Source organism: Anopheles funestus, chromosome 3RL, assembly GCF_943734845.2.
Source record: "Anopheles funestus chromosome 3RL, idAnoFuneDA-416_04, whole genome shotgun sequence".
Taxonomy (NCBI): domain Eukaryota; kingdom Metazoa; phylum Arthropoda; class Insecta; order Diptera; family Culicidae; genus Anopheles; species Anopheles funestus.
Genome location: NC_064599.1, coordinates 12,070,534 through 12,090,743, shown reverse-complemented (window position 1 = coordinate 12,090,743; position 20,210 = coordinate 12,070,534). Strand labels below are relative to the sequence as shown.

Sequence of the window (20,210 nt, the reverse complement as noted above, 5' to 3'; positions counted from 1 at the left end):
TGATTTTCCGGCCTTTATTCTAGAGTCTATAGCGTAACGAAACTCGCTCACCCAACCCGCTTACACGATACACAACCAGATGCCATTTTATCGATGGTATTCCTCCTCTGGCTGGGAACCCTCAACATCGCCACAAGTGTGTGTGTGTGTGTGTGTGTGTGGAAGGTGAAGGAAGCGAAGAACCCCGTTTTTCGCGTCACAATTTAAATCACCGCCGCCTTTCACTTCGCACGCATCACACACTCACGAGCAGCTCGCTCGGTTGCAATATGCGCGCGTTTGTAAACTTCACTTCACGAAAATAGATCATTGGGATTTTTTTTTCGTTGTTGTTTTGCCTGTTGCATATGGCGATGGTAAGCGCATTGCACCAGCTGTAGCAATGTTAAAAACTACCACCAAAAACACAACACTATAGCGCAAAAGATCAACAAACCAAGGATATTATTGTACGATATAACATTTGTGAACATTATCCTTATTGCTTGTATTACATTTTGCATAAACCATCTTCAGTGGAGTGTCGATTATCCGGGTACCTTTTATCCGGCTGTCCCATTATCCGTGCAGCTCGGAAATGACAGTTCCGAAGGAGAATTGACATATTGAAATGCAAAACCGATGATGGCAAGAAATAAAAGCTTCAATAGGAAATGATACAATTTGCTCAAGTTCGACCAAACGGAACGAATTTATATAGCAACGTCTAACTGAGGAAAATAACAACATGTTTTAGTAAAAAAGCCCACCTATTAAACACTAAACACTAATATTTATCAATAAAAAAAGTTGTGCCTATTATCCGTGTTATTCGCCTATCTGGCAAGGGCTGAGTCCCGATGAGCACGGATAATCGGCGCTCCACTGTACTGTCAAAGTTGAATCTCCACAAAAGTAGTCAAAGAAAAGCAACGTTCAAGATTCATACAATACATATACACCTCAAAAGTCTACTCCGACTTTCTTATATTGGTTACTTCCCTTAAACAAAAACTGTGCGACACCAACGGATGGAAAAACTTTCACCATTCAATCTCACGCACACCGTGTTCCATCGGCCACTGTGCGATCGTACCCCCGGGGGGGCACACACAAACGAACGCTTCGTGAAGCTCTCTATGGCTGTGCGCGCTCCACTTGAGTTGGCGCGCAGCAAAGAAAATGCACCACCATTGCGCACTCTGATTAACCGTGGAGGGTTGATTGTCGAAACGCGGGTCCGAGAATGGCGTGGCGCAAAAGTGGGGTGGGAAGGTGTGAAACAGTGTGCGAAGGGGGAAAGAAAGTGCAATCAAGCGGTTAATTCTCACGCACACACACTCACGCTAAGCGTAGCAGTAGAGAGCTCCGTAATGGTAGTGTGGTCGGTTGAGCGTGTGATGCATTTCCTTTTTCGTTTTTAATTCATCACCACGTAGACATGAAGTGAAGAAAATCTTGTGAACCACACTGGGGTGGGGGGAGGTAAGGAAAACACATTTTTCATCCCCTTTGGTGCAGGTAGTTGAACGGGTTGAAATGATCGCGAGGTAAAAGACTGGATGGGAGAGGGGGAAGGGGATGGAGGGAGGCAAAGTGCAACATCATCACCATGTGTCATAAGCGATCTCATATTTATGATCGTTTTTTTGTTGTTTCGTCAATTTAAAAAAAACCCTCCTGAAGAATGTCTGTGATCGTTTACGGCATTTGTAGCAATAACAACAACAAAATAAATGTTGGAAGAAACCGTTTGAAAAGGGGGGGAAAATACGAAATAAACAGACCAACAACGAAAAAAAAACATCGAAAGTGAAACCTTACGAAGCGCGATAAAGTGAGCAAGCGAATTACGACGTGACTATTGACATCGAGTGTCGTGCTGAAACTGTTTTCAACCATTACAACGGAGACAGAGAGAGAGGCAGAGAGCATTCTTCAAAATACATGTTCCGTTTGCTATTTTTAAAAAGCACGTTTTATGCAAATCCTTCATTAACATTATACTCCCGAATGCAGAATCAACAGCGAACAACATCAACCACCTATAGGCATATTTTTAATTGGTTTATTTTTAAGAATGAAATAAAACTCCAAGAACTTCTCTGGTAGATCGGGATACTCTTCAATATTCTCCTTGCTCTGTCCCATTCATTCGGGAAATTCTAATTCATTTCCAACATATCCTCCAGGGATGGTCTCTTCTCGTTACTGCACGACGCCTAGTCTTTTTTCCCGATAGACACAGCACGAACTTGACAGTGAAAGCATTTTCCACCATTTTTCCTTGCAGATGAAACCTCGCCCCTTTTGTTACAGCAGGATACGCACATTCCGCTTTCTCTCGGGTAGTGATATCGCATCCAACAGCACACCGAAGGACGACGGCTTTGGACGGCATCTTCTTTCGATGAGACACGCTTTCACTCTTGCACAATTGAAACAGCAACGACCGCAACAATTGAAGCCATTCAAGCGAGGGAAATTACGTGGAAAAGTTAATCCACACAAACATTTATACACTACACGTATACTAGCATTAAACACATAACAACTAAACATGGTTGGGGTTTGTGTGGTGTTAAGGGAAAACTTATAAAATATATATAGCTGTTATCTTGCAAACTACATCCATAAAATATGTGATAATGAGGTTTTTTTTTGAAAAATTTGAGTCTGAGATATTGATTACATTGTTCGGTGTCCTTCGCATGACATGCCGAAGACACTCTGCACGTACGGATATTGACAATAATGACAAGAATTTCACAAAAAAGCCAATTATTTATTGGAAATGTTGTAATATTTCGCAATTCAACACTATTCTTGCAATTCTGCAGCATTTTTTGCATTTTTGTTGCATTTTATGCCTCATACCACGTACGATAATGCCATTATTTTAAATCAACCTTAAAAAAGACGCACAACTATGAGTTTTGGAAGGAACACATCGCCAGCGAAGAATATTATACCTTCACACACTAAAATGGTACGATATCGGAAGTAATGAAAGTGTAAAAAAAGTTTAATCTAGCGAAACGAAGCACCATCATCAATACCTTTCTTTCTTCTTCGGTCGCAATCGTGAAGGACGAAGGCTGCGAACTTTTCCTTCGCACGGGATAGAGCGGGTAGGGGGAAGGGCCGCATGGACATAAAAACAAACTTTTCTTCTTTCCGACTGGAGGATGTCCCCTGCAAGAGTCGCGTGGTTAAGGCAAAGAAAGCTTTTTTCTTCGCCGAAAAATCCTTGGAAACCGTTACACTGCTTACCCCAGGGACCTTCGTTTAGGGGTGGACGAGACAACAAAACAGAAGGAGAATAAGGAACTATGTTCGTATCTTGCTAACGTCGCTGTAAATGAAGCACGATATAAGGATTGAAAGCGCACAAAGCACATCAAATTGTGCTTGGTACAAGAAAAATCTACGATCGTTGGTGGCAGTGTCCTTGGAGTTGCACTCGCTCCCCCAGCCCGTCGTTTGATTGATGATGGAAATTCTACTTGCAGCATTGGATTTTTCTCCCTTTTTCGTTCCCCACAACCAAGACTCAATCGACATAACCTTAGTGACACTCACAAAACTTCATGCAAGAATATTTTGAATGCTTTCTTTCATTATCCTGGGTAGGGAAAATACGCGTATGACACAATCGGTTAAATTGCAAGGATTCAATTGAGCGTAACAAGCAAAAGAATGCAAAAAACCTAACCTCAATAATATGTTTATAAATTCAAAAACATCCAATACATCAGTGGTTGATAAAATATCTCCGAATGAACGCCTTTCTTTTTGATGGAGTAGAAAAAAAGACCAACATAACAGGTATTGTACACGCCAAGAGGAGATTATCTACATTTCTTTGTGTGTACTGTTAAAATGCATTCAAGCCTCCATGTTGTTCCCTTATCCCTTGCCTTATCATGCTAATGCCAACGCCAGACGACTTATCACAGCACGCACATAAGCACAGGGGCACACAGCAATGCCCGTAGCATATCGCATCGACAAACAATTGGGTCAATTACTTTGGCATTGAAAAGGCTCCCGAAAAAAAAGCTCAACCTCCCACCCGCAGACAGAACGGGCACTGGAGGGAGCCATTTTACGTGGATGCCAATCTATCGGATTCGGTTTGTGTGTACACAGTCAGCCTTCTCCCCCCCAAGCATACACGCACACACACACACACACACACACGCGTGTAAAACCCTTTAGCCGTGCAAAGAACGACTGAAACGCATTCGTGTGCAGAAGGAGACGGTTTTGCAAACATTTTCAGACACAGTGTGTACACCGGGCTGGGTGGTGGTTGTAGTTACGCTGTTTGTGTAGGTTGTATTTATATGCGGCCCTCATCCTATCATCGTCTCTTAATCGTGGGCAGGTGCAACTACGCGGGCGCCATAATCGAAGGGGTGAGGGCATGTGTGCTTGTTGTCTCGTTGTTCGATTTCGTCACTAGCATTGATGCAGAGCTTGCCGGGGGCTACAACACGAGACGAAACAATTGCTGCATGGATGTGTGGCATATTATCAGTGAACGTATATGATACCGTGCGTGTAACACGGAGCGATGAGTGGTCTGAGGGCCACATAACGTGGCTGTTGTACGGTTGATTATGTACTCTTAGTAAAGTCGGCTTCATAGTCTCCCTATACATGCAAAAACCTTCGCCAAACACATACAGAAACAGCTCAAACTGCTCATAATAGAAAACTGCGTTCAGGTCCCACCAAACAGAAATTTGATCTAATAATTCATGTTTGATATGTATTTATATTTTTAGCTTTAGGACTTTACTTTTCACACTACCAACTAACGAAAATTATTTACAAAATGTATTAAAATTGTGTTTTATTTTCTTTTGACCTAGCCCAAGCTATCACAACAAAGGGCTGGTACATAGTTTGAAGGTGTAAAGCTTCACTCTGTGTCTCGTTTGCTTTTTGTATGAAGAAAAAAAACAAATCTTCTTCTTGTTACTGTCTTCTCTTGAACAATTCACTGCTCAGTTTCTGAAGCTCACGTACATCCGTCACACGTCCCAGCATTGGACTTGATTTGATTATTCGCTGCTCATGTCACGAAAAAACTGCTTTTTTTATCAGACAAACGATTCACTTTCCAGACCATTTGAACATGGGACGATCGTAATTTGGAGAGTTTTTCTTTTAGGGTAATCGTAGAGTTATACATAGGTGTAAATGTCCCATACCTTTCTTGAAGAAATATGCTTCCTTTCGTTGTGCTTCTCAAACGTGTCTCGCACAAAAAGGCACCTTTCATTTATTTTGCCGGAAAGAAAAAGGTAAACTATCTTTCCACGCACCACAAATCGGATCCATGCGTGAGTTGGTAGTAACCAACGCAGACATACGCACAATGATGAAATGACAAAACTGAAGCACAGAAGAAGAAAAAACACACACAAACAAATCCACTGTGGGTCTGGTGGTACATCGAAAAGAGCCAGTGGAATTTGGGTCACTGACAAGTGGCTAGGTGGTCGAGGACCATCGAAGGCAAAAAGGAAAGGAGAAGAAGGGGGGGAGGCAAGCATAAAAGCGGCACGCAATACGCAACAACAAAGTCGCGTCGGTGATGGTGACGATGATCACAGCCAGGCTGCCGAGCGGTGAGAGCGAAAACGAGGCCGACCACACGGTCCGAAATTGATGAAATGGCAAAAAGTCGAGAAAATGACAAACATATCGGCAAAGGAACACCAACAAGGAAAACGCAACGATGGCAGCGCAGTGGGCGAGACGAGGAAAAAGAATTAAACCAAGAAGTATACACGTAAGTAGGTAATGTAACCTACATACGATAACCAATTGCGAGCCAAGGAAGAAGAAAAAAGGCATAAACGAATCGTTTTCAGGGTAAATATTTGCACCATTGGTTTAATTTATCCTTCCGTAAAGTTTGACCATCTCATTTTGGACAAAATGATAGGACCGCAGCAAATAATGACACCCAGAGGGAACCCATTAAAAACGTTGAACATTTATTATGCTTTACAACAATCATACACAGGAAATGAACCACTTTGAAAGAAGACATCGAGAAAAGATCTTCGAGGGACAGAGAAGGAGAGAGAGATAGAGAGAAGCGCTGAACCAACTCAATTCGTGACAACTTTCGACAAGAGACATTGAAACTGAAAGAACTGAACTCGAAACGGACAGAGAAAGAAACACACGCAATATTTTCAAACGTAAAAAGGTGTGTGGTTAATTCCATGCTTCCAGATGGTCATCGCGGTGTAAAGCGAGAAGAGATATCACTCACATACACAAATGGTTACAAACAAACCATAACAAAAAAAAACCTCGGACGTGATCTGTTTTGTAAATTGCACGCGATCCCATTAAAACAAACGAATTCGCATAAAGTTCCGAATCTTCTTTTGGTTTTCGGGCCGAGCAAGATTAAATCGATTCTCACGCGAGAAGCTAATGTTATCCCTTTTATCTTATTACAGCAGAACGTCGATTATCCGGGGGCGGACTACACGGGCGGACGGATTAACCGTGCGCCGAAAATTGACAGCTGTTCAACCGTGGTGAACATTTGATTGCGAATATTAAAATTGTCACCAAACGATATATTTGAAATGATTTTCTTTTACGTTCTAAATTTTAATTGTTATTTGATAATAATTTGCTTAATCCAGGATCATTTTTAGCATCAAAAGGACTACCATAGTATAGTATACTGATACTATATATGCTTTATCTAGATATATACCTTGATATTTAAGGGACTATTATCCGTGGAAATCGATTAACACTAGAACTACCGGACCAGTCATTTTGACTGGAACGCTTCATTTTCATCACATAATTTTTTATGGTTAAACAATTCTAAGGTAGTTCAAACATGAGTTTCACATATATATTCTATAGTACGATCTGCAATAAACAATAAAATATACTCCAACTCTTCGAAATTGTTTAAAAATTAACCACAAACGAAAAACGCTTAAAACGCTTGGTAGTTCTAGTGTTAACCGGGATCAGGGATCCCGAGCACCCCGGATAATCGACGTCTACTGTATTTGCAAATCGTTTAATGGAAAGGTTAAAAAATTTTACTGTGAGCACGTCCGAGAAGAGATAGTTAAATTTGCCTGCTAAAGTAAATAAAAAACTCTTCAAAATTCTTTCTATTTTTTATTATATACTTAAAACGCAACCAATCTCGCTAATGTCGTCAACCAAAAAGGGTGAAAATGAGAACAAAAAAAAGGAATAAAAAAATCAATCAACCAACACACATACAGACTGAACACCGACCGCAAAGCCAATCATTTCGTTACCCTGAACAACGGTTTTTGCGTCACACACACACACACGCCATTACAAGTGGGTCACTCGTCGACATCTCAGCATAACAACGGGGGAAAAACCGCAACTACCTCAACTACACCGTGCGGGGAAATTCTAAACATTCAAATTACCTTTTTTCAAGGAACACACCGTTTTCTTCCGTTTGTGGCAGACAAACAATCCACCATGGAGTAATATTCACAAAATACCCCCGGCCGTACACGCATTTCGACGAGAAAACATACATGAATCTCGTCCTTTGCTGCATGGGTTCCTGGTATGCATGAAGAGGCACACACACACAAACGCACACACAACCACTCAGGCTGATTGCCATGGTAACGAGAGGATAACGCACACTTTTAGCACAAAAAAATAAAATAAAACGAGCTTTTGTACGTCACCATCTCGCTACTGACAGCTTTTCCTTGTTTGGTGTTATTTTTATTTGTATAGATCTGACTCGCGTATATGAAACGATGCTTTCCATCACGCAGGATCCGTTTCCCTTGGCAACGGGAGCTTATATGCAGCAAGCAGACAGGCAGGCCAGGAATAAAAAGTTCACAATTCCCTCCTTCATCCCCTGCTGCCCCCTACCTGCAATGGTTGTTTGGAAACAAACAAACTGAAAAACTAATTTTCATCGAAGCAAAAACCAACAAAAAAAAACCAGAAAACAGGAGAAACTGTACGGCGTTTTGGGTACGCAAAAATGTAGCATAAAACACGCACAAAACGAGCGCACAAAGGTATCCACCAAACTGCACCGAATGCCTCTGTGTTGATGGACGTTTGACATCTCTTCCTTTCCAGTGTCGCATCCTCATGGGGTAACGAGATGTTATCGGGGGCCGGGTGAGAAAATCGGGAAACAATTTGTGGACAAATTTGCACAACAGTGTAATTTACTGCGAGGCAGTGGTCGATGGACGGGAAAATTGTTTGCAGATTGTGCGATAAGGGTATATGTTAATAAAAAAAAACGGAAAACCATCCACATCATACAGACAGTAATTCAATCGCAACTCATCGATGTGAAAGCAAACGGAAACGAAGCCATATTACATTGCATTAATTATTTTTGCCGTATTTTGTTTTACATGCTACTGAGGCTTGCGAGTTGGTGTATTTTTTTTTTGTTTTTTTGCGAAAAAAAATGTTCTCGGATGTGCTTATTATGCTCTTGCGGTGTCAACTTTCAAACTGTTACATCCAAATTGCTTTAATGCTACGACGACCAGAACACGGCGAAACAGTGTGAACTGCTTCAAATTTAAACCAAATTTACAAAATGATTATTATTACTAGATTTGTATCATGATTTGAAAAGCTTCAATTTTGTGCAGTATTTATTATTTTGCAGTATTTTTTTGCTCTCATTATGTTAACCTAGTATCCAGTAAATCATCCAGCAATTTTGAGTAGATTATTTTTTTTTACTTACCTTAAACTAATGGTAGAAGAAGGTTGAGCACGGTATGTGTGTTTATTGTTAATTCTGCAACAACAACAAAAAACATAAAAAAACAATGCATTATTATTTTTGTAGAAGCTTTTGAACTATTGACTGGCATTCATCTCTAGACACTTTTATATGATAATTAAACGCACTATCGATATTTGTTTTAGAATAATTTAACCGAGTTGTACAATATTTGCTTAAGAAAAAAAAATTTGAACACGTGATGAAAAACGCTCCACTTCTCTCATAGACTCTCATAGACGGCGTACACAATGACGTTTGGTTGCTTGCCAATAGATAAATCAAATTACACGCATACACGTACACCCTCTAAAGCCTCTTCATCGGCTCCAAACGAACGACGCTAACAAGCGAATACAAACTCTTAAACCAGTCGTGTCGCGTGACGTGCCCTTTAGCCCCTTGGAACGTACATATTACAACCTTGTCTAAATCAGATCCACACAAGTTGACCGAACATCGTTTATCTCCCACCAAAAATTACTTCCAAAATTGGTAGAGAAAAATTTAACTTTATTTATTTGTTTTCAATTTTTTTATTTAAATTTAAAAACCAAACATAATTTGGAACATAATCTTACTTAACTACGTAGCGATAACGAAAACGCGAAAGTAAAGGGATAGGCTTAACCTTCATCCACATCCACAAGCGCACTCATCGCTAGCAATCAACACAGAGCACGTGCAAAATTTATCACAACTTCAAGGTCACCGGGCAACAAACACTTTATTTAAAAAGGCGAGCGGAATGGAACATGTTCACATTGTTGAACAAAAAAGCACACAAAACATCCTCCCCAGCATGGAGCCACCAGGCACGGAGAAGTAGCAAAACGATAGGAATGTCGATGATTCATCTAAAAACTGCTCACTTCCCAAACTTTTCGGAGAAACCAAGGAATTCTGTCTATTCCAGAAAACTCCAGCAACGTAATAACAGAGGAAGCTACTAAAATTTCTGTAGAATAATTCCAAGATCACCAATATTCTTGATAAGTTACCAATAAAAAGCTTAACCCAACAAACTTTCAACGTTTTCTACCTCAAATAGAACAACACCGTTCAAGTCTCAGACTTCGAGTCTTGGAGCGAAAGGAACAGAAACTCTGCTAACGACAGAAAAGTTACCAAAAAGCTGGCAAACAAAAACAAACAAACCATGGGCAGTTAGTTGCAGAAGTGTTAGGCCTAGGTCAGCATAAAACGACGATGCTCCACATGCCATCCATCCAGTTCCTGCTGTAACTCCACTTTCGGTTCGTTTCTACGAGTCGCTCGAGACACGTCGTACTGTTTGTGAATGGCGTACGATGTTGACACAGCGAAAGCAACTCTATCCAACTTCAATGCCACACAGCTATTTCCATTCCAGAGAGCCCGAACGGAGACTCTGCCACTTTTGGGACGACATCCTGGCATATAAGCTTAAACCTTTGCACGGTAAAACTGATGCTCAATGAAGCTGATGTTGGCTTTTGGTTGGATTTTCGGGAGGCAATTGAACGATTTCTTGTGGGAGATCTTTCAAGGGAGTCTTTCATTGCTGGAATCAAATTCAAAACTCCATTAGACGAGTTTTAAAGATACTTCCCGTCCTCTTTTCTTTCTCTGGATGTCTTCTCGCGTGTTTTGCTTTCAATTCAAATGGCTAATGGAGTACAGCAGAAAGTTTGAGCATAATAACTTCGTTCCCTCGGCTGACCTTCTCTGCTAAGTATCTAATAGTATCGTCCCAAGGCATTGCGTTTCCGCTAACATTACTTGCTACGTAACATGTTCCAAACCTACCCCAACAAAACCCCCCACAGGGAAATGGCCAAGGACTTTGGCCTTTTGGAAGGGGGGGGGGGGGTTGTTTCTTTTTTTCTTCTTCTTCTTCTTGGAAACATAAGAGCAACAAAAAAAGAAGACTTAAACAAAGCACAACACAAGCGTGAAACTTGAGGTTTTGTGTGCAGAACATCTGTGTCAGCAAAACTCAATGACATACATCAATGTGTAAGGCGTCGCAAAACGGGGTAATGCAATGCAAAAACGGGGAACTATTACGGAACGGTTCTGCAGCAGGAAGAAGCAGATTCAATGTTATGTAACGATCAACTCCTTCTCCCTCCGTCTCCCTCCGTGTGGGAGGAAAGACCACGGGTAAATATGACGCGAATTTATACGAGCTGAAATAATATGCCATTAGCATGAAAGAGAGGGTGAGGGAAGGAAAGGTTTTGGCTGGTCACAGATTTATGAGCCACACGAGCAAGCTGCACAAATATTTGCTTTATTTCTTTGTTTTTTTTTTGGTGCGATGAAGAACTTTAGAAGGAAACAAAAGAAAGTACCATTTAGGTAATGAATTGCTGCGAAACAACAACAAAAATGGTTGCTTGGTATGTTTTTTCGTCAATGAAACCTTTTGCTGAAAGGTAAACAGATCGTCAAAACAAATTAAAACTAACGATAAGAATATAGAAAAAAAACGAAAACAAATCTGAAAACTAAAAAACTTCCAATTCGTTGAATAATGTAACGAGCATAACGTTTTCATTGTGACGAAAAGCACATTCACTGAATATAAGGAAGAAAAAAACAACAACAAACAAACATCATTATTTCTAAGCAAATAAATTGCTTTTGATACAATGTTTGCAAATAGAGGAAAAAAAAAGAGAGGCTAAGCAATTATCTTCCTTCGGTCGATGATGCGATTTGCGCTATCCAAAGAACCTAATGATATAAACAACTGCAGAACAATCTTCGAATTGTGTTCCATGGGAACAAACAATCAGAACACACGCGGGTATCGGTGGATTGTGTTTGGAACCGTAGCTTCAAACTAACTTCCTACGCAACGATACTCACGGCAGATACTAATTGAATTCCGTCGCCGTGCACTTTTTCTACAGTCAAAACTGCCCCGGGCGATGATAGATTTCCATGCTGGGAAAAACGATCAACGACGTTAGACGAGCGAATAAAAATGGCAAAACATAACATAACAATGCATACAATCAACAACAGTCGCTCGGTGCTACCGGTACAGCGTTGGTAACATAATAAACTCGACCCGTAACTGGTCGGTGCATCTAATTAATTCTCTACTGGCGATTTTATTTTTTCTCATCTAATTCAAAATGGCGCTAGGCAACAAATTTTAAAATAGGATTCATCTCCACTTCGTCCCGTATCACCAGAATGACAACATCCAACGGCAATGTTGCTTTCGGTTCTGGTTACCATGGTGATAATTCCAACGATGCAAATAAACTGCATGCGATGGTGCGGCAAATTCACTCGATGAAAGGTTTTTTTTTGCGCGGCGAAAGAAGTAATTTTGCAAAATTGTAACAAAACCAACAAAAAAAGGAATATGTTCCTGTTTTCTTTGTGGATGGAGCACAGAGAATAACAACAAATCGGGATTTAGTTTTTCTTATCGAAATAGATTGAAATTTAACCATTAAATGTGTTGTTGTATCGTGATTTTCACGAATTAAACATTTTTTTACCATGATTCGATAGCAATAAATTGAATAATCTAACAGTCATTTCCAGTCGATTGTACTAATCTGTCGTTAATACGTTAGCAAATTATTATTACCACCGCAACCACACTAAACGTTTATTGTAGGAGGAAACTACAAATTGGTCGTGATCTTGCCTGCCTGATAGTGAAATAAATCTCCCCAAAAGCATTACAAAACGAGCGGGATAAATGACAGTAATGTCATAATGACACAAATAGACAGAGATGGAGATACTTTTTTACTACAGTGGAGTGCCCATTATCCGGTCATGTTGGGACTCAATGGTGACCGGATAATCGAACAATACGGATAAAAGATTCACAAGGTTTGATTGACAGGTATGCGTTTATGTAATACATTTTAAAACTTGCTCTTATTTTTCCTACGTTTAAGTAGTTGCCCTTGCTGTCCATGAATTCTAACAACTCATCAGCATACGATTTTGCAGAGTTGAAATCTATAGGGGTTTTCAGTCACTCATCTGCTAATTCGGAACTAGATTCATCGTCCATATTGCATCTCGCCTACAAGTTCCAAACATGATAGTTTTTGAAGATCATTCCGATCCTTCGTTTATACAATCCTTCAATTTTCGAAGTAGATTTACATCCGGAACCTTCTCTCAAGTCTAGGCCAATGAAAATATGGTATCAACGATAGTCATTTAATACATCCTGTTCCTTGGAAAGTACGAACGAGTATAAACGCACCTCAGATCTCATGCATTACAAAAAAACATGGCTGAATTTGATATGAAGCTGTCATTTCAGAAGCTGCACGGATAATGAGACAGCCGGATAAAAGGTACCCGAATAATCGGTGCAGCATGGTCAACAATAAATATATTTCAAGTGGAAAACACTAATAACCCTAAAAAGTTATTAAACTGACAGCAAGAACAATGTTTACTCTAAGCCTTTGTGATCGACGCATTCCCAACATAAATTGTTCGGTATCTTGCTCATCACGTGACTGAGCCATATTAGTGAGATTGTCCGCAACACTATCAGGCATCATGATGATGGTATAACAGACGAAATTTTTGTTCAACATATTTACATCTGGAATACGATTAACGTATAATGTAATCCTTATCATAAATAATAAAGAGAAGACTCAAACCAACAACAAGCATTATAAGACGAGATAAGATAAAGCAGAGGATTAAAATTGCAACAATTAAGCAAACATTAGTGGTGGAAAAGTTTAGCAAAACATTACCTTTGCTTGTGTGCTCATCGGCACACACCCGCGTCTGGTGTACTGTTAATAGTGCAATTTCGCCTAATGTATGCTGGTGGAAAACGGTAGTGGATTTTCTCCGTGTTTTACCGACTGTACAACGTCACGTCATCTGACGATGCTGCACAGACAGGTCGTTGCAGTTGGCCGCTGGTGAAGTATTGTGGCCTTCGCTCATTGTGGTCGTCGTTGCCATTGCAGTAAGATTGCCCCACGTGCCACCAGCCTTTTGCTGCAGCAGAAAAATGGTACGACTTATCGTTGCCGCTACTAGTAATCGTAGTTGCAATTCCATCATCACCCTACGAGTGACTTATACACGCACACACACGCACACACCATGCGAGAGCCTGAATTGCGGCGGAATTAAATGATATTTCTATTTTAACACTCCTGCGGCTTGGCTCCTGATGTCACTCGCGCGATGGAAAGATCAACGACGGGCCTTTAGGGGAAAGGGGCACGCGTGCGGTGGAAAAAAATGCGACTGACGGACGAAGACGGAGACATATTGCACTGTTTTCACCATACGCACACAACACCATACATCGCAGCGCACCACCACCGATCGACCGCACTCACCGTGAGATGCGCGCAGAGCCCTTTTTCTTCCTTCTCACTAAGCTCACGGATTTTTCTTCTTTTTTTTTACTTCCCACACAGCTTCTTCACTTATACAGGGCTTCTTTTTCTTCTTCTGTAACTTGCTGCTGCTTCGATTTTCCTTCAGCACCACGATGCGATCACACTGCTTCTTCTATTTCTTCGCTTTGTGCACCACCACTTGCATCATCACCACGATGGAGGAACCCGCGCAGAGAGAGATCGATGATGCGATGTTGATAATGCAAGCACTCACGGTAAAATCACGATCGCACGCACGCTCCCATACACACAAACACACAAACACACACTACACTCAAAAGTGCACGCACGAATGGACACCGTCACTGTTGAAACGATCGGTGATCATCACCGTTGAGGTTTTTGGGGGAGGAAAGACCCCAAAAACCGATCCACTTTCGTTCCAGGAATAGGGAGAGGGGGGGGGGGGGGAACAGGGCAACAGAGGGGTAACAATTATCACAGCCCTCCCCTACCACCACACAGAAACGCACACACACACACACACTTACGCAGCAAACAGAACGAACCAATTCATCGGGCCGTATTTGTTTTCTTCTTTTTCTCTCTCTCTCTCTCTTTTTTCACTGACTGGGTCCAGACGAAGATTTCACCGCACTTTCGTGAATGAAAGCAATGTAAAACCGATCACCTCCGCTTCACGGACACACTGCTGCTCTCACGCAAACACATTACACCAGGCGCACACGGTCAAGTGTGCGCATTGCTCAATCAGGTTCTATTGCTTCGCTGCTCACCACCACACTCACACTCATGTGTATGCTATACACACTTGCAGGGAAACGAGGAAACAACCTTCTTGCACACCCTTTTTCCCCTCAAACACGCCCGTCCGGCGGCGACGAAGGTTTGCAAATGAAGCGATGGAGACGGTTTGGCAATTGACAATTAATTAGCTGCCAAATGCACACTCACTCACAGTGACAGTACGCGTTTCGATACACTCACCGGCGGGCTGTGATCATATTTGCATCGCATCGCTGTGTTGTGTGTTTGGATCCTTCTTCACACCGCCCGTGTTTGGTTCACCAAAAACAACAAAAAAGACACGCACAAACACACACACGCGCGCGTCTGTCTTCAATTGTTCGTCACACGTCGCGCAATTATTCGTGCATTTGTTGTTGCACTGGAAAACAAAGCAAATCCCCAATTCCAAACACCAACTGTTGGCATTTTCTTCGTCATTCCTGCTGCACTGCTTTCATTGTTTGCCTTTCTCCTTCTAGCGCACGACCTCTCCTGTACGTGTAAATGTGGAGCTTGTCTTCTAACTGTACTTTCTGTTAACTTCGATGCGCCGTCTTCTTCTTCTTCACGGTGAGTGGCGTTTCGCTCTTCTTCGTGCTGTTGTTGCACCTTCTTTCACTTTGTGGTACGCGAGCCTCCCTCGCCGCGCACTTGCTACAACGTACTTACACACAACAAGATTTACACACACACACACACAAACACCGAGTACGCTAGCCAAAAATTTACATCCGATTTACCCACTCGATGATGTTTTTACTTGACTGTTGGTTTCTTTCCTCCTTCTTCTTTTTTCCTGTTCACGGCCGCAAATTCCATTGGACTTAATTGGCTGGGTTGAGAGCAAAAGCGCAGCCCAACGGACGTCGACCAACCTTTCGCGACCGCGGTTTTACACGAAGTGCGTAACGCGAGTCGAACGCGCTAGACGAAACGAGCCGCTCGGCTGACCAGACCCGAGCGCACCACTCGTGCTTTCCCGAACCAAACCGAACGATGAGGCTGGCTACAGAAACTGGTCAAAACAAATGAATTGCGTGGTGCAATTGTCTTCGATTGTCTTCGATAGATTGTTTCATGTAATATAAATGGAATGTAAATAATCAATTTGTTTGCTAACTACAATAATCTTAAAAATGGTAACAATTAACCTATTCTTTAAGCATTTTCAATCCATTGTCGAGACAAATGTGCAGTGCGCTACACAACCTAACCATGCCGAACACCAACACTAGCGCACAATGCAGCACGCATACCATCGCACCTACGCTACTTCGCGGAACACGAACTGCGCTCCTCCCAACAGCATCCGTCGATACTGCTACATTGGATACTTCAAGTTTTGTTCAGCGCCGTTCGCAAAACCAGCACACCAGGACTATGGGCTCGCTTTCGGACAGTTTTTGTTTTGCTATTTTGCAAACCGATACCGGAATGGCTTTCGCAATACCACATGGAAGTTTTATCAATGCCGTACATAAAAAATCGCTTATAATTGACAATGCAAATTTAAAACCGAAACACAAAACACTGTTTCAGCTTTGTCCAGCACCGCAGCTCATTTTCTCATCTCATTTCCACTGTGTGCATTTCGCAGGAAGAATTCTCTGCGAAAAGCAGCACAGAGACAAAGAACGAATGGAAGGCGGCAAACCAAAACAAAACCCGTCTCATTTGAACAATCACACACAGTTCGCATGAAATGCCAAAAAGCAAAGAAAAAAAAGCAAACGTAAAGAGTGCCGGGGGACGATAGAGCCGGTGAAATCGATATCAAATCAACACGCGCCCAACAGCTGATGGGTTCGAATGTCAAATGAGCCACTACGGTTCTTGAGCAAAGAATCAATCGCATGCCGTGCGATGTTTCATCTAATTGGAATGCTTGGGTAATGGGGCTTCTATATGTTGAGCAAAACAAAAGCTTTCCATAATGTGTCATAAGGCTCCACCATCTTACGAACCAACGAATCTCGTTTCGCCCGTGGATTAAATCGACTTTGCAGCCAACTTTCACTTCTCGTACACGAACCATTCGAGCGATTCCATAAACGCTGGCCAAAAAAGTTTCTCATCTAGCACGAACAGACCAACGCAACCGGGATGCGTGCTAAAAAATGATAAGCGCAAGCAAACATTTGTGAGGAAAATGCAACACAATTTTGTTAAAGTTATTTAAATTCTCTTTTTAACTCTAAACAAATCCATTTCTGGTCCTTGATTTTACCATATTTTCTGACTTCTGGCTTTCCAAATTAGTAGTATCGAACCTTTCTAGACTCCTGTTTTGTGCTACTTCTTGCTTTTTGCATCTTCAGAATCTACTAAACACGACTCCGGCTGCGCGCCCGACAAACGAGTGACTGAAAGCGCTAGTGGGTGATGATAAAGTGAGCGAGATAGTAGTAGTGACTGCGGGTGAAACAAAACCGGTGAGAAGTAGGCCATGACGCTCGCTGTAGTTGTTTGCTACAGGGTTGGGGGAAAAAAAAACTAAAACAGACACACTCTCACCGTGACCATTGAATCGCGGAACGCCGGAACCGGCTTTTATGGGGCTCGGGCGGAGCTGTGTATGTGTGTGAGATGTTTTTTTTTTGTTGTACGATCAACAAACTTGCATCTTGTTCACCATTGTTTCGTACCGCGCGGTGACGTTCTCACTCACTCACAGCTAACGGGAGGGTGGGGGGGTGTGTTAGCCATGCTGTGTGCTCATCTCGCACACTACGGTGTAGTAGTAGTTCACGTTCAACCGTTTCTTAACTGACCTCAATTTCGTTCCCTTGGTCGAACGAGCGCGCGAGAGAGAGAGAGAGCGAGAAAACGACCAGAATCGCCAAACCGGTGTAATAGCGCCGTACAGCTAAAGAGCCAAAAGAATCGGGCCGAGGTTTTGGGGTCGGGGAAAGCCATAACGAGAATAATGAACACAGAGACTGCGATTTACAGGTGACGGAGGGGGGTTGCTAGGGGTGGTTACTAGGGGTGGTGTGAAGCCTATACTACTGCAAACAAAGCAATATGGTGCGTTAATAGTTCGAATCTCTTGTAGTAAACCAGAACATCTTAAAAGTGGATGGGGCAGATTAGTCTTCCAGCTGAAATCATGCGGATGCTAATGCTCCATTGCTCGGAGTTCAATAAAAAAATATGACCCATACACACACACACACTAAACGGGTTAAGCCATGTTTACTCATTTATGAAAGGCGCCAAGGTCACAGCGGAAGATGAAGTGAAAAGGACGATTCGCCGTCTACAGAACGTATGCATAATGAGCTCGTCAGGTGTCTACAGTTCGTTCCGAACTGACCTCAAAAGAAAAGGTACGTTATTGTACCACTTTATTTACAATCCCCTCTTTTTTTCCGACTTTCGAACAATTTCCAGTAGCTTGTACTCGCCAACTGGTTTTCGGAATTTAGAAAGGAATGTTGTACGACAACTGGACTAAGTTCTGGAGAACACAAAAGCTAAATTTCCAACCCTTTTGTGATGTGTTGCTTTAATTCGCCTTCGACTGGTTTGAAAGGATTGCCCACAGAAAGCAATTCAAAGACCCCACAAAAGAACAAGTTTAAGGGTGGGTAAATGAGATGAACGAGAGCGATAGAGTCGAAGAAATTAAAGAAAAAAAAAACACTTCCCTTTAAAATCTCCCGTAAAAAGATGCGTTCCATCTTCGCATTAAAGGATTTAACTAAAGAAACAAGTTTTTTTTCTCCTTCCCCTAATGGGATCTCGGTTGCGTTCGGTTTCCCTGTGTTGTGCAAGGTGAAACCTTGACGACGAAGCAACCCGAGAAACGTTATACCGCGCCGTTGGGAAGTGGACGGTGGAAGCAGAGTGAGAGTGCGGTGCGTGGCAAAGAGAAAGCCGGCGCGATGCGAAGAGGGATGAAGGGATCGAAATTCATTTCTAGGTCAGCTACGTATTACAGCCAAGAAGGATCAGCGTGATTTGAAAAACGAAAATGTAGTCCCCGCAGCGTGTGAACGCACAAGCGAGAGAGAGGGAAAACATTCGACAAAGCTCGTGAAGGTTAGACAGCGTCATCATCATCGTCATCAGCAAACGTCATCGGGTATGTTGTTTTGTTGCTTCTTGCGCTTTACGCTTATTATGCTGGAGTTTTCGTTCACGTAATACGAAATAGTAACGCCAGCGAGCGGAAACGATCCTGTACCGAATGACCAATGTTAGAATGCTTCCGATCACATTGTGCACGCGTCCAAACAATAAGGCAAGGGGCCAACATATTTACTTATTCTATTTTCTCACCACACAAGACGGAATGGAGACCTTTTTTTTTAGCTACCTTTCTATCGAGGACATTCATTGTGCCACGGATGGGGAAGGGGGGGGGGGGGGGGGGGGAAGGCATCCGGAATTGGGCCACAGTAATTTAGGCCAAACGAAAACTCCTTCCAACCCGGACCAGGCGTCCGTTACCTACTTTTTTCTTCATTCTTTGTCAAAAGTAGATCCAATGCATAGTGTGCGTGCGTGTCTGTGTAAGCCAACGGAATGAGATGAGAATGAGTATTATTTGCATCTTAAATAGCGGAAATTTGTTTTATTTATGGCTTTTAGTGCGAAGATTCTCTCTGACGTAATTATGTAAAAGCGAGGGCAAACATTATTACCGATCATACTCTGACGTCTTTTGTTGTCAGAATGGTTTTTTATCGACCGATGATGTCGAGTTTTGCTTACAGAGATGAGTACGCATACGAAAAACTAACCTTATAACGTGATACTAGAGAAGATTTAACAAGAAATCGCAGGTAGGTAGTAGTGACTCATTTCGCAGTCATAAAAAACCCGACATAAGCGTATAAGTTAAGGTTCGGTCATTTTATTCACACATGATTGATGCAACTGTGTTGCAATAAGTTTCTTTTCACTCAAATAATGCTTTAAATTAAAAAAAGCATAAAAAATAACAAAAAAATTTAAAAAAAAATTCAACTCGAAAATTTCATACGGCTTACCCCTTATGATTTTTTTGAGCAATTTATCAAAATTTAAAAATTTGTTTTATTTTAATGCGAAATTGTCACAATAAGTTTATTTTCACTCAAATAGTGCTTTAAATTAAAAAAATAATGAAAAAAATTAAAAAAATTGAAAAAAATCTATAAATTTACCAATCTCCTAGGCTCATTTTTGCATCAAGTTTTGCCTATAACTCGGTCAGCATCCAACGGATCTCCAATCTTTAACTTGTGGCATCAATGGCTACA

The 20,210-nt window shown here is 41.7% G+C and overlaps 1 protein-coding gene across 1 annotated transcript in view; it reads right to left on the bottom strand.

Moving 5' to 3' along the window:
• LOC125771414 (mucin-12) overlaps positions 1–17,030 on the bottom strand; it is a 63,714-nt gene extending 46,684 nt beyond the window's left edge. The window contains exons 1-3 of the mRNA XM_049441999.1: positions 16,994–17,030; positions 13,546–15,019; positions 8,765–8,818 (exon numbers count right to left, since the gene is read on the bottom strand). The gene's annotated coding sequence lies outside the window, so the exon portion shown is untranslated. The remainder of the gene's footprint in view (positions 1–8,764; positions 8,819–13,545; positions 15,020–16,993) is intronic.
• Between the last annotated feature and the right edge of the window lie 3,180 nt (positions 17,031–20,210).